At 34.3% G+C, this 15,570-nt stretch overlaps 1 protein-coding gene across 1 annotated transcript in view; it reads right to left on the bottom strand.

The window, feature by feature from the left end:
• Nucleotides 1-15,317, bottom strand: part of cdh9 (cadherin 9, type 2 (T1-cadherin)) — a 99,319-nt gene extending 84,002 nt beyond the window's left edge. The window contains exon 1 of the mRNA XM_018094960.2: nucleotides 15,040-15,317. The gene's annotated coding sequence lies outside the window, so the exon portion shown is untranslated. The remainder of the gene's footprint in view (nucleotides 1-15,039) is intronic.
• Between the last annotated feature and the right edge of the window lie 253 nt (nucleotides 15,318-15,570).

Below are 15,570 nucleotides of genomic sequence, written 5' to 3' on the forward strand. Positions count from 1 at the left end.
CGCAGGCCAGGCCTGTCCTTACCACCTGCCATAGGTCAGGCAGTAAGTAAAGGGTCTGATGTGGACTGTGTTTGCTATAACTTGCATAAATGAATGATGCACATGTTACGGGAGGCAGGCCACATGAATACAGCGCTGCCAAGTGCAGGCAGTGGTATATTCATAGGGGAGTATACAAGTTTCCATGCTCTGAAATGGAATACAGAGACCTGCAGAGATTCAATTAGGCTTAAATGCATTTTGCAACCTGCCATTCAGTTTATAAATGACCCCTTTAGACAAATTTGAGTTTTAACATAAATACAGAGAGAAAACAAAAATTGTATGTGTCTGTCTAACTCAATACCAGAATACATTATGTGCTTTTTTTTAAAAAAAAAAAATGGTGTTGATGGATGATTTCTAACATGACTTGTGCTGTATTCTCCTTGCTGGACATTGTGTCATGCTGACTCCACAGGGTAATGCAATGTTAGCTTGTAGAATAGCAGGCAAAGTTTTCATTATGTATTTCATTGCCTCACTAAAATTTTTCCAGACATGTCCTCACATTTCATTGGAATTCTGTATCATTGCAACAGCTGGAAATCTAATGAAATTGCTAAATTGGACATGGCAGGCAGTGAGCGGCTAGCTGTTTATGAAGACTATATACACAGTGAGAATTAATTTTCCTTATTTTTATATACTAACATAAAAACTTCTAAGGAAGTGAATGCCTCCTGCTATGGTGTGGAGACAGCATAACACATAACACATTGCTGTGTGGTAACATCATTGAATAACATCTATTCTCTTGTCTTTCAAGATTTGATTTTTGAACCAGATTACACTATTTGATTCTGTACCACTGCAGCATGTAATCTCGGTCTAAAAGATGCAATGGAGAAACTGTTTCATTTATTCAAATTATAAAATGATTAGAATAATTTGGATTTGTAGTAAAGTCTACTCATATAGTAATTGCATTTGTGCTCCTTATTTATGAAAGAATAAATTTAACATTCAAAAAATATCCACCCAATCTCAAAGATAGTAGGAATAAACAATAAACCTCAAGATAAAGCCATCTAGTTTCTGATAAAGCCATGCAAAACACAAGATGACCTGAGCGGTATTGATTTCTTCCATTGTTTTAACTACAACATAGATTTCTAGTAAAATCAAAGTTTGAAACCACTTTAAAATAATTCTTTGCAAACATACATCCAACACCCTTTATCTACTAAACATGACTTTTACACATAATTAGTCTGATGCCAATTGAGCTGAGAGTTATACAGAAACCATTTGAAAAGGAGAGAACACAAACTGTAACAGAAGGTATACAGATAAAATAGCATGCTACGTACAGGGGATCCTTTGGAAAAAAAATTATATTCCTTCCAAGAGATACAGTGCACACAAATTCAACATAATAGATAATTTTCATACAATAAAATTAATTTTCCTGTTGTTTAACCAGTTTGCCTACATTTGCCTCAAATCTTCTTTCTAATACATTTACAATAATTTCTATATTTACTAAAATTGTAATCAAATTGTTAAGCGAAAATGTGACAAATTGTCTCCTGACATAAATTTATTTATAGTTATTTTACCCATACAGATGTAGTAGAGGAATATTTAGAGAATTTACATCATGATTAAATTAAGTTTGCATATATAAACATAGGAGAGGTGACAACAAAAATGAGATGCAAAACGGGCTGCTCTATCTTTATAATGGTAGTCTGAACCTGGAGAAAGATTGCTCTTAGTAAATTGGCAAATATTCACTGCAGAAATTTTGTCTGGAGATATGATGTGAATTTATGCCAATACTAAGGGGCACATTCATGAAAACGTGATTTCGAATCCCGAATGGGATAAATGCAGATTGGATACGAATATTTCTGAAGATCACAAATATCACGAATATGCTTACAAAAAAATCGTATTAGTCACGAAAATATCGTATTAGTCACGAAAATATTGTATTGGCAATCCGAAAATCATGAAATTTTCGAATTGAATGATCGTAGAATGCAGGAAAACCTTTCCGACTTTGATCCTTCTGTGCATGATTTTGGAAGCCTCCCTTAGGAATCAATGGCACTGTGCAGCTCCAACCTGGCCCAAGGAAAGTCACGATAACGAAGCTTGAATGAATCCGAAACTTTTGTACTCGGTGTGACAATACAATTTTGTTGTGAAAATTTTGGCGCAAAGTACAAAAAAGTCGTGCAAAATACAAAAAATTTGCGGAAAAAATACGATCATTACCCTTTAGAAAATATATCATAATATATTAAAGGGGGCACAAGAATGCACCTATTTTTTTACCGGCAAAATCAACCTGGTGAGTTTAAACCTAGAATGTCTTTTATTAATATGATACTAAACTTGTAATTTATATGTTCCAAATCTGTTCTATCAGGAAAAAAATAAACAACATCATTAAATAATAAAAAGTGCTCTCAATTGAGCAATGTGGACACAGTTACTCCTGAAGGACAGATTCAGCATATGTCCACTTACTGTTTTTTTTTATGATAACAAATTCACATTTGTTAGGTTAATTGTCCTGGGTCTGGGGATTTGTTTTCCATTTGGCCATATATTTGTCATAAGATATAACAATATAATTGTGTTAGACATCCTTATTTCATATTTAATTATGAATTTTAGCATAATAAAAATTTAATAATTCTAATAAAATAAAGTGTAGGCTGAGCAATAAGGGGCAGGTGCATATTTATATTAAGGCACCCAAGGGCCAGTGTCAAGAGCGGCACGTTTCGGGGGGTGGCCTTTTCTTTCTTTATTTTTTTTAATGTGGAAAAAAAATGCCCCCAGCCACCATTGCAGATTTCCTTAGGAGATCCTGCGATGGAGCTTGGGGGGTGAGGAGGTCGTGGGCAGCACCGGACCTAAATACGCTCCTGCTAAGTGGACTCAATCATCTATTTGATTCTGACACCCATCTTAATTATCAGACTGACATAAACATTTATTATCCCTACAGAATAAATACTGAAAGTACAATTTTTTGATGCTTAAACAAAGAAAGGATGATGTTACATTTTATTTTCGCAGACATGTTTAAATGTTCAGATTCCCTTCTTCAACATTTGGGTGATTTTATATTTTCATAAATATTGTGTCCTTTTAAATGCATTTTTTTGTGACAATTGTTAATGAAACAAACAAAAAAAATTAGTCATATAAGTATTCATCATATAAAGGCCTATTAAATCTTAAATGCCTTGACCTTGTCAGTTTACAAGCTCAAAAAAATTAAACAATTCAAATTCAATAGTTACATGACCTTGCAAGCTTTTAGATGCCAAAAACTTTGATTTGAAGTTAACATTTGAGTTCCTGAGTTTTAATGCAAAAAACCTAGAATCATGGTAGCGGTTAAAATATGAACAATGATAAATCTGCCCCATAGAGTTACCCCAACAGAGCTGTAATTACAGCTATTAGTGTTTTGATGTAAGCCGTCGTGTATTGCAAAATTTCATGGGGACCATTAGTGAGCAGCAATTTTCACATCTTGCCTCAGATTCTTAACTGGTTTGACATTCTTAGGGGCAGATTTACTAATGCACGAACGCTCCGAGCGTATTTTTGCCGTCTTTTTCAATGCTTGTGCGACTTTTTCGTATGCTTTACAATCGTTCGGTGCAAAAATTTCATGACTTTCGGATCGCCAATACGATATTATCGTGACTAATACGATTTTTGCGTAAGCATTTTGTGATATTTGCAATCTTCAGAGATTTTCGTATCCAATCCGAATTTTTCCCATCGGTGATAAATCTGCCCCTTAGTTTAACTCCCTTCTGTGTACTGTAATTTGGGCTATGTGTTACAAGTTACATCTGTTGTTCAGTTAAAATTAGTAATTAGTCATTGAATTTCTGTATAATAAAAATAATGTACACACTTTGTAAAATAGAAGGATGTTAAAAGACATTAAGGGGTTCCATGACCAATATACTCCTTGGTGTCTTATAATGTTTACATATTTTAGGGGATATGTTAATCCCTATATAAAGGGATTTTACAAGTACAAACATAACAAAACAGTCAGTGTGAACAATTAACTGGCATTTGCCAGTGTTCACACTTTTTCCCTTATCTAATAAATTAGTTATTGCAAGGCTTTAAGGAATTTTAGTTCAGTCCACTTTCTTACCATGCCCTTTCCAAGTGGCTCTTTTATTGCTGAATAATGAAATCAGCAGTTAGAGCCGTTCTTGCTATAAGAAGATCAAAGCTCAGCAAATACTTAAAGCTAAATGGTTCTACCATGCAGCAACATTATGAAATCCACAAAGTAAGCTGTAGAGAGGGAGGATGCTTTATTAATGGTTGAGAACTCAATAACTGCACTGGGCTGAGGAGGTCTAAACAATACCCTATTTCATGTTCTTCTGTGCAAATTTTGCCCATGCTGTCCATGCATCACACATTTCAAATTGTCTGTTCAATCTTCCTACATGCAGTTGCTCTCAGAGTGTAATAAACGTGCAATTGAAAATTTGGAATATATAAGACAACAACAGCTTGTAAAATCAAAACTTTTACATTAGTCACTATACTCAGTTTTATACCCCTGGAAATATACAGTAACAAAACAATCCTTAATTAGGATTAATACATTTAATCTTATGAGTGAACACAAAATGTTTTGTAAATGTTGTAATAAAAAGATGGTTAAAAACACTGCAACTTTAATCCCACAATATATCATGTAAAATCATGCCTATTAATTTTAAAAGAAGTACTTGTTTTATGTAAATATGCAGCCTTTGTGTATAAAAAAAGATGTTAGGTTGAACAAGACCATTTTAAAACCTGCACTTTACACGCTTACAGCAGTTAACATTACTTCTAACTCTAGAAATGCATTTCTGCCTGAATTTGTCTCATACTTTAGTGTGTTACTCCAGTTCTGAAGTGGTGAAAAATAAAGGCATAATGTATAGCATTATGCTGCTATTTAAAAAAAAATACAAACTTTTTTAAATATGCTGATTATATTTTCGCAATTAATTATTTACACAACTGAGAAGCATAGCATTAAATCAAACATATGTCTTTATAAATGAGCCATGTATTTTAAAGGAGAAGGAAAGGCTAGTAAAAAGTTAATCTCAAGCTGCAGGCATACCTTCAGTTGTCTCAATAGTGCCCTTAAGTCTCCCCATATTTCACCTGTTCAGAAGATCTGAAGCCAAACATGGAGAAAAAACGCTGAGCTGGGTAAAAAGGATTCCCATAATGCATCACTCCTGCATTGACTGTGTGACCGGGACACTGAGGGCAGCGCATGCGCATTGCTGGGTTTTAGTGAGTGAAGCCGGCACGCTCCCCTCCCCTCTGAGACACAGCGAAGCAGGCAAGGAGCAGGCAAGAAGCAGGCAAGCGGGGAGCGAGCGGCGGGGTGCAAGCGGGGTGGGGGTGTTGCTGGGGAATCCAGGAATCCAAGATGGTGGCCGTGACAGCCTGCAAATACACTTAAGTTACAAGCAAATTTTTGGGAGATGTGAGCATTATTTTAAAAAACAAATTTGGCGATTTACTTTGGGCAAGGGAGCTCTACACTATATTAAGGGCTACAGTAGTAGCCTTTCCTTGCTCTTTAAACTAACTTTCTAATATAAAAATTGCACACTGCTATTAAAATATATAGTAAGTAAAATTCACAAATAAACAAAGCACAGTAGAATAAAAACACAGGTATCAAATATTATCACTAGTATTTATGCCACATTAAGTAGGAAAGGCAAAGTATGATAATTAGAATGCATTGAATAAAAAAAGAATCCACAAACAATGATCAGTTGCAAAGTCACACCCTTTCCACTAGTAAATGTCCATAGACTCCAATGCATTTGGCACAAGAAGAAATATCTATTGATTCTAATGCATTTGTGCAAGAAAAAACATGGAGGAAAAACACGCATTGACTCCAATGCATTTGCCAAAACTGAGTGGGCTTTGACATTGTGAACAAAGTCCTAGACCCGGACTGAAACGTTGATGTTTGAGCTATGATGTAAGTTATTAATAAAGCTAATTGATCTACACTGGAGTGCACATAACTTTTGGAGAAATATACAAGGTACAACCCTATGTAGCACCCACTCATTTTGCCTAAAGGATGAATTAAAGGGAGTGCGGACCTATTGGTGCATTATATAAATATATAATTTATTTATATGTATATATGGACCTTTCATCCAAAACAGACTTAAATGCCACATTGGCTGTATATATATATATATATATATATAGTCCACAGGTATAGCGGTGCACACTGGGAATCCTTTAAAAGTTAGCTTTTATTGAACTATATAAAACTTAATACATGGAGAAATAGGTCAACGTTTCGGCCCCCATCTTGGGCCTTTGTCAAGACCTTAAACATGTAACAACCATCAAAGCTATAAATAGATAAAAGCACCAACCCACACCCAATGGCACAAGTCATTCCAGTCATGTGTCAAAATTAAAAGAAAAGAAACCCTGTTTCTTTGGAAACTGGTAAACTTTTTCACACTTTATACTGCTGTTTTATATTATTTTTGTCTATTCTTTTTATTTATGTGTAGTACATATCCAATATTATATCTAATATCACACAGATATGACTCAAGTGACTCATAAATGACACTTGTAATCTTTCAGTTATAGTATCATATAATTCATCATGTTGTTCAATAAACATCTTATATGCCATTTTAATTGACAGTGTTACCCTTCAGTTTTATGTCTGTTTTGTCGTTTGTCATGTCATATTGCATTTTATGAATAATGATATACACAATAAAAATTGACATCTTGCTATCTGTGTATAATTGGAGTTCTGTGAGAGTTAGAATGTTACATATATGGTTTTACCTACAAAAAAGCAAACAATACTATATATAGGTGTAAGAAAACAATATTAACATGTCCCAACACAGAAAGAAAAAACAGTTGTTTTACATTGTCTGTTACATCCAGCCCTTGGTAGTGGTGAAAAATATCAGGCCGAGTAGAAAGCAATTGATTGTGAAAAGTATTCTAAAAAAATACTTTTACTAATTTACTTATATATATTGAAGATTAGGGATCAGTTATAATAAAGAAAGAGAAGCTGCAAATAATGAATAGGGTTTTTGGTGAATAACTTTTGTTAATAGTCTGATTTAAATATGTCCTGAAAAATAAGAAAGCATCTGGCACACAATCACACCCTATTCCCCTTTTAAAGATGTGCCTGTCATATACCCAGTATACTGTTTGAATTCTATAATGATATTATGCTTAATTACTATCAGTTAATATTCACAAGTCCTTGAAAAGTAGCCTTTAAGTCATTTAAGTACTTGCCAAGCAATCCATTCATGAAACATCTGAGTCTATTAACACTGTAGATAATGATCTAGCCCTATCATATCTAAGACATTGTTCTATGCATCAGTTTGGTATAAAGTTGAATACGATCTTAAAAAAATACCAGTGTTTGATCATTATCTCCTAAATGACATTGTATTAATTGGTGTCTCTGCAACAATTATCTCAGTTGGCAAAAAATCTGACTTACAGCTGCATGTCATGAAGTGCTCTTATTATTATTAACTTGTATTTATAAAAGGCCAACATATTCAGTGCAGTACAATAAGTGGGTTTATACACTGGACATACAGAATTACATACAAGAGGTGAAAAGGGCACCTAACCAAAAGAGCTTAAATCTATAAGGTAATGGGTTGAGACCCAAGTTGTGGGAATGGGCAAGATTAGAGTTAAGCAAAGTGAGAGATGTAGCACAGGGTATTGCGTTTGGCAGTACACTGAAGTTATGCTAAATTTAGGTGCTAAAGTCTAATCTCAAGTTTTAATAAATATGCCCCTTAATGAGAGTAAGCTTCTCTAAATACATGTGTTTTTTAAGATCTTTTGAAAGCAGAAAGTTTGACAGAACATGGGAGAGAATTTCATAAAAAGGGTGCAGCCCTTGCAAAATCTTTAATGTGAGTGTGTGATGAGGTAATGAGAGAGGAGTTAAGGAGCCGGTTATTACAGGAGCATAACAAGTTTGGCAGATATGTAGAGATGAGGTCAGATAATCTCATGATTCTACAGTTGTAGAGCAGTACCCAAGCATCTGAAGGCCACATCCATGGCCAAAGGTCACCAAGAAGATTTGTTGATTATACAATGATTACTGTCAGGCCAAGCAGGTCAGATGAGATCCCCAGTCACAAGCACCTCACACTAGCTGGCGGCTTACCAGAGGATGAGACAGGAAGCACAGAAGTGGAGAGAGGCTGGAAGGCCAAATAGCACAGTATCAAAGGTGTAGGCAGAAGAATAGTCAAACAGGTCCGAGTCATGGCAGGCAGCAAAGGTTCACAGGTGAGGGTCAGGCAAGAAGGTCAAACAGCAGATTTACAGGATAACAGAACGCTAGGCACAAGAGAGCTTGACAACCGAGCACTGTTACCTAAGTGTTTTGCGTAAAGGTGCCAAAACGTGACGCACGCGTCAAAACGCAAATGACACAGGCATCAAAAGCAAATGACGCACGTGTCAAAATGCAAATGACTCACGCGTAATAATGCAGGCAGCAGTGATGTCATTGCACGTGTGTTCCACCTGACCCTGTGCGTTCCTCCTGGACCCATCGCACACGAAGCAGGTGAGTGGCCTTACAGATTACCTACTCCAAATCTTCAAAATAAAGAATTCCTGGCCAAAGGTGGTTGTTATAGGCAGAAAAGCACCCTAGACAGTAGTATATACAAAAGAAGAGAGCAAAGAGTTGCTTGTGCAGGCCAGATATTATAACCAAAAAGCAGGTTGAATTTCAAGCATATTGTTACAATTAGCTGAAGAAGCTTGTTATTTTTTTTAAGCTTCTCCATTTCTTCATTGGAATATTCTAATGTTGTATTAAGATTATCATTGTATCTTTTTAATAATCTACTGAAAAATTCTGGATGAAAACAGGTAAAGAGGTAGGTAAGTAAACTTTAAATCTGAAACCCCATAACCCTAAAGCCAATAAATCTGTATATAACCCCTTGATATTATGAGTTTAAAAAAAAACACGAAAAGCATCTGAACATGAAAAAATAGCATTGTTTTGTTATCAGTTCAGATTAATGCTAGTTTAGCTATAATCTATTGCAAACTACTGTCTGAGAAAAATTAAATCAGTCAATAATGGAGAATTGTTTCTTTATAATATAATGTTGTGGGGAAATGACATTGCACAGCTTTCTTAGTTTTAGGACAGATTCCATACTTTTATCGGGTTAATTGATGTACTCATGGATGTTAAGTTATAATACATAACAAGTAACAATACATATTATTAAAAACCCATATACTTTAAAGTGAATACCAAATTTAGTATTCTTTGAGAATCCTATTTTACTTCTCAACATTTAATATACTGTAATTTACAGCATTTTTAGATTTATGCTTTTGATCTTGCCATTACTTTTTTGGCTAATTCACCCTTCTATATTTTAGATTCTGTAAAATAAAACCACTAATGACAGCCTGGCATTGATAAATTTAAAGCAATGTTTTCAGCTTACTTAGATTTCGAATAGATATATATATTGGACATGTTCTTTGTAAATGACAAGAAAAATGCATTATTTATTAAGGAGCCAAGGACATTACTTAACTGAAAGTTTTTTTTTTCTTTTTAACTCATACTATTGATTTTCAATCTTCAACCCTGGTGGGGTGTGGCGGGAAATGCCTTTTTAAATGTCATGAATACCGAGAAGAATTTTGAAGTACTCAGATCAAAATGGATATGTCTGCAGTTACCTAATGATAAAAATGCATTATCTAAGCTCCCTGTAATTGCTCACAAGAATTACACAGACTGTTCTAATAATCATTATATTTGTCATTGCATAGACATAGTGCATTACTTTGTAATCTTTGAACTAAAGCATTTTTCAAGTCATCCACAAATATTATATATATGTACTGTATGTAAAATGCATTTTAAAAATAGAAAGACTGTTTTTCTGAGTATTTATAAATATCTTTGATTGGTATAATAAAATATGTCATAAATGTATTAGTATAATTATGAATGTGTGTGAATTTATGTATGTGTGTATATATGTATAACTTTATTTATAAAGCGCTACTTATTTCCGCAGCACTGTACAGTTGAACAATAAATTAATGCAACACACAGGGGTTTATTACAATAACAGATAAATACAAAGTATGATAATAAATACAAATAAATGCAAGGTATGGTTGCAATAAGTTAAGAATCAAAGAGACAAGAGGATGAAAGTCCCTGCCCCATAGAGCTTACAATTATAATTAGTAAATAGTAATTATAACATTACAGTAACATTTAGTAACATTCAAATGTATAAAAGCTCCTTAATCCATGGAATTCATTCATTAAAGGGGACATTGTTGTGTGCTTATTTCTCAGAACACACACCTCATGCAGAACTAAGAATCAACTTGCACAAGGCAGGTGTGCCCTCACTAGGGCATAGGTTAAGTACAGAGTTCCATTGCAGCCTGAGCTCACTGAAGCTCTGCCCTCATGAATACAGCTCTTCAAAATACAACATTGCTTGTATTCCATGGCAGAACACGTGGAGTCAAATCTTTGCAATCTGTTTTGGAGCTCAAAGACCTGCAGTAATATCTTGAAGTGCAGGATACAAATCGTCAAAAATATGCTTGGAACATTTTTGCTTTTTCCACCCTGCCTATTAGTGATGTGCGGGCCGGCCCGATACCCGGGGGACCTGCGGGTTTACCCCGGAGAACCCTGGCACTGCAGCCCCCTGGGCTTAGCAGTAACTCCAGAGCATCCACAGTGGGTTGCATCAACAGCAGACTTGCTACCAGCGAATCGGATGTATATGCTATTTTGATGCTTCATAAATTAGCACCATAGTGATTAGAATATATAAAAAAAATCTTAGCTAGCATTTCAACACATTAAATCCAAATTCCAAACATCTTTTATACCACAAATATATTACATTAAAGGGAAAACATGGTCCTAGCCATGTTCTTAATTTCCCAGTCATGTCACTTGTGCACTCATAAACTTCAGTCACACATTACTGCTGCACTGCAATTTGGAACTCCCTCACACCTGCATTGCTAAAAATGCTCAAATGCCCCACCTAGTGGTAGATATGACAATGGCACTCTATAGTAAAAATCCAAGTCCAGCTCAGCCAAATCATGACTCCTTCAGTTACACTGAGTAGGAGAAACAATAGGTTACCTGAAAGCAGTTCTAGTGTGTAGTGCTGGCTCCTTCTGAAAGCTCAGAATCAGGCACAGTGTGCTGAGATGGCTGCCTACACACCAATATTACAGCTAAACATATACATTTATTGATTCAAGAATAACATTTTAAATGGTAAAATCCATTATTTGCAATGTGAACCCTGTAATTCAGCAGACACCTAATGGATATTTGCGCAATCAAATTTTGTTTTGAGTTATTGGACACAATCATCAGTAATGCAATGTGGCAAGAAAATGCTGGGTAAAAAAAAAATGCCGATTTGCAACTCCAAATTACTTGTCATTTTACATGATCTCTAATATGTTATTAAATGCATTGTTCTTGGATATATCACTATAAACTAAACTATATATCACTATAGAATTCTACTCTCTGTATTCCATATTACAAGGAAAATCTAGCATTCTCTGTTTAAATATAGTTACATAGTTACATATGGTTGAAAAAAGACCAGAGTCCATCAAGTTCAACCCTTCCAAGTAAACCCAGCACACACAAACCTATACTGACCTATCTATACACTCACATATATAAACTATATATACAAACATTAATAGTTACTGTATATTTGTATCACAATTGCCTTGCATACTATGACTCTTCTTGGTCTGGTATAATAGTAGCCAAACTTAAAAAGTTGTATATTAAAAGTCCTTTAAAAATGAAACATGAAACCCAAATTCTTTTTTTAATTAAAACATCCATACCTGTTATAAATGTATTTAAAAATCTGAGCTGTCTATCATATATTACTTTAACTTTCCATTGCATAAGAATTTGAGGTGATAACAGTGTACACAAAATGGCACCTGCTTGCAATGAGTGTAAATTCAAAGACTGAAGAGAAAAAAAAATAATTTATATAGTGTAAGTAAAGTTTATTTTGTTCAACTAACATGATAGAAAAGGATTTTAAAGAATTTCTTAGGGTGACAGGTCACCTTTAAGCATCTGATATTAATATTTCAAGATATTTTTAACTAAACAGTACTAAAGTTTTATGATATTGTTACGCTCAAATGTCATGGTTATTCCGGTATGTTGGAAGGATGAGCAAGGGGAGTGATGCATCGCTAGTTAGGATGGCTTTCATTGAATAATTGGGAAATAACCCATATACAAGATGTTTGTTAATCTTCCACCAGCAAAGTAATCCAAGTAAAATTGTGTTATTCAGTTATTTTTTTTAAGAAAACATATGCCCTTTATAGCAATATTGCTCCATCCAATGCTGCCAGACTAGAACTCCTAGTATTCTCTATCACTTTATCAAGACTCAGCACATGATGAGAGCTGAAGCCCAACAACCACATATAGAGATTGATTTGTAAGGCAACACTACACAATAGAGTGAGTTTTCTCAGTCCTCTACAGTCAGCAGCTTCCCATTTTACACATAACATCCCCCAAAGATAATCCTACCTTCTCAGACTGCCTGTTCTTGATTTAACATGAATGTTGACAAAGACTTCAAAGATTTTTTCTCTAACTCTTTAAACCCCTAGCATCATTTTATTAAAACCTCTGAATTTTGATTAAATATATTAGCTAACAAACAACAAGATGACTAATTCTCACTGGAGAATTACTAATTAAGCTTGGAATGTTTGTATTGAGGAGCTATGGAGTTATAAGGAAGGTGTACAAGGATGGATTTTGAGGTAAATAATTATCCATGAAAATATGGAAGACAGCAAAAATAGAAACAGGGAGAGAAGTGTTAAACAATAAACAAAATAGGTGAAGCTAATGAGGTTGCAAAGATGTGAAGTCTAGTTGTAATTCCACAGAGATATTATAATCAGTCCTTCAGGAAGTATACTTTACCAACTTATTTTGTTATGCAAAATTATTCTACAGTTTTACTTCCATATATGCTTTCACAACAATCACTAGGGGAAGTGATGATTTCTATTAAAATATGGTGTCACACATAATACCAGGCAAATATGTATCTGTACACTTTGTGGGAAATTGTAAAAGGGTGGCACAGGGGTTAATCTTGTTTTGCAAAACTGGGGTGCTAGGATGGACTCTATTTAAGGAAATGCCTTTATGACACATTTTCACATGTTTATGATCCTTTCCTCATTTCCCCCCACCAGTTAAAAATGATGCTTGTCAGACACTGACCCTAAAATGTCTTAGTGTGTGACAAGGTATGATGTAAATAGAGAGTCTCTGTTGGGTGCCAGGTAAATAATTAATGAATATAATAGACATAGATAGAAAGATGTATACATCTGAATTGAATTCATGTTAATGATCAGTAGCCAGTGAATCAGGTTAAAACATATACTTTTCTTTTAAGTTTAGAGTATGTACAATGTCCACAGTCCAATCATTTACACCTGTCCTTGTCTCAATGGACCTTACAATCTAGTAGTCCTTCCACACACTATCATAGCTGTGCATTACATTTATTCCACTTGTGCCAAAAAAGCCAAATTGAAAATACATACTGCTGATTACTGATAACTTTTTTGAAGATGCAAAAATACGTACTGTATTTTATATTTGTTTTTTTTAGGGGGGTTGCAATAACTTTCACATTCATAATTTGTTGTTTTTAATTTTGCTGTTAGATTGTGATGAACAAAATATTTCAGATAAGCATAGGGGTTAAGTAAGGGAAGCTGAACTTTCAAACGATAATAGATAAAGATACATTACATCAAATTTCTCTATTTCTGGCCAGTTACATGTTTCTAAAAATACTGTCCCATCTAATAAACCTTGCAGCACTGCATCTTAATTAACCATAAATCCACTCAATTCAGAAAAATTACAATATTCGCTATTATATAATTTACAATGTTTGTACAATAAAGACACAGATAGGGCTTAGCAATGCTTTATTTAAGCCCAGTGACTTATTGTTTTAGATAAGTCTATAAAATAGCATACTGCCGGGCAACAGTCTTTTCCAATCTAAGGAAATATTGATTTCTTTACAGCTGGTATACATCATTTGCTGTTTGGGACCTTCACAGTAAAAAGAAATATGCAATTACACCAATTCAATTTTATATTGCTAGAAAAGGAAGGCACTTTATCAAGTAATTGCATTTTGCTGAATCCTTTGATTTCTTAATGTCAGTTACACGTCCTGCTGCCTGCTCACATGTTCTTTGTTGAACTTTCCTTTTACAGCTTAAGAAAGGTTACACTGATCTCCAATGGCAACTATGGGTTGTGTTGACTGGTGTGGGAGAAATGCCTGACACCTATTCAACTCTGCTAGGGTTCAGGTATGCTGTTCTTAAACATTATTTTCTTGTACAGATTAGTCTGTCTAAACAATACACTTTCAACACTCTTTGGTGTACTGGGAAGAATACATCACTGATATTAATATTTAATAAATGCTCAGACATAATCCATGTTAAACATATGTTCCATAACATAATGTAACAATAAAACTATGGAGTAATAATAAAATACATAAACTATATCCCCAAAGCAAACAGTGTTAGACAAACTATCATTTAAACTATAATCTCTGCAGTATTGACATCCATAAAGGTATATGATTTCAAGAAACAAAAAATCATATTTTACAATGTTTTATGTATATATATATATATATATATATACTTACATAGTTTATTTATGTTAAAAAATATCATGAATTGTTTTTTTGAAACTACATGCAGTTAATGTATGTACTGAAATATATTGTATATATGCTACATCCAATACATGCCAAACAGTATAAACATATTTCTTACCTTGGGTGTTTTCTAGATGTACATCTGTCTTCACATCCAGACTGTTCTGTTGCTACTGCATTATGCACGTACCTATAGTATAGTAACTCATCTGCTGATTCTGCTCTTATCTAAAGATCCCTTTCCAGTATTATTTTAACTCAGACAAGCAAGGGATTGAAGTCAGTGAGACTATCTGATTGGTTTCCTTTCAAAGCTTCTGATTAATAAGCAAGTCTCAGACACAAGGAGATGGTTGCTGTTGATAGAAAAGCAGTATTCAGCACAGTGGGTGACAGCAAAGGGGGGGTGGAGAAATCGTAAGAGCAAAATCTTAGCTATACAAAGACTGATTTGCAAATGAACAGAGAAAGATGCAAAAAAAGAGGAGGGGTTTCTTAAATACTATTTTGCGATAGACTGAATCACTCTCCCTGTTATCCAACCCTGTCTAATCTTTTTTTTTTTTTTTAACAATACAGCAGGTGACAATATTTCTGTAATATTTATATCATCAGAATAATGACATGCCAACCTGTCCACATATTAAAT

This window comes from Xenopus tropicalis, chromosome 6 (assembly GCF_000004195.4).
Source record: "Xenopus tropicalis strain Nigerian chromosome 6, UCB_Xtro_10.0, whole genome shotgun sequence".
NCBI classification, from domain to species: domain Eukaryota; kingdom Metazoa; phylum Chordata; class Amphibia; order Anura; family Pipidae; genus Xenopus; species Xenopus tropicalis.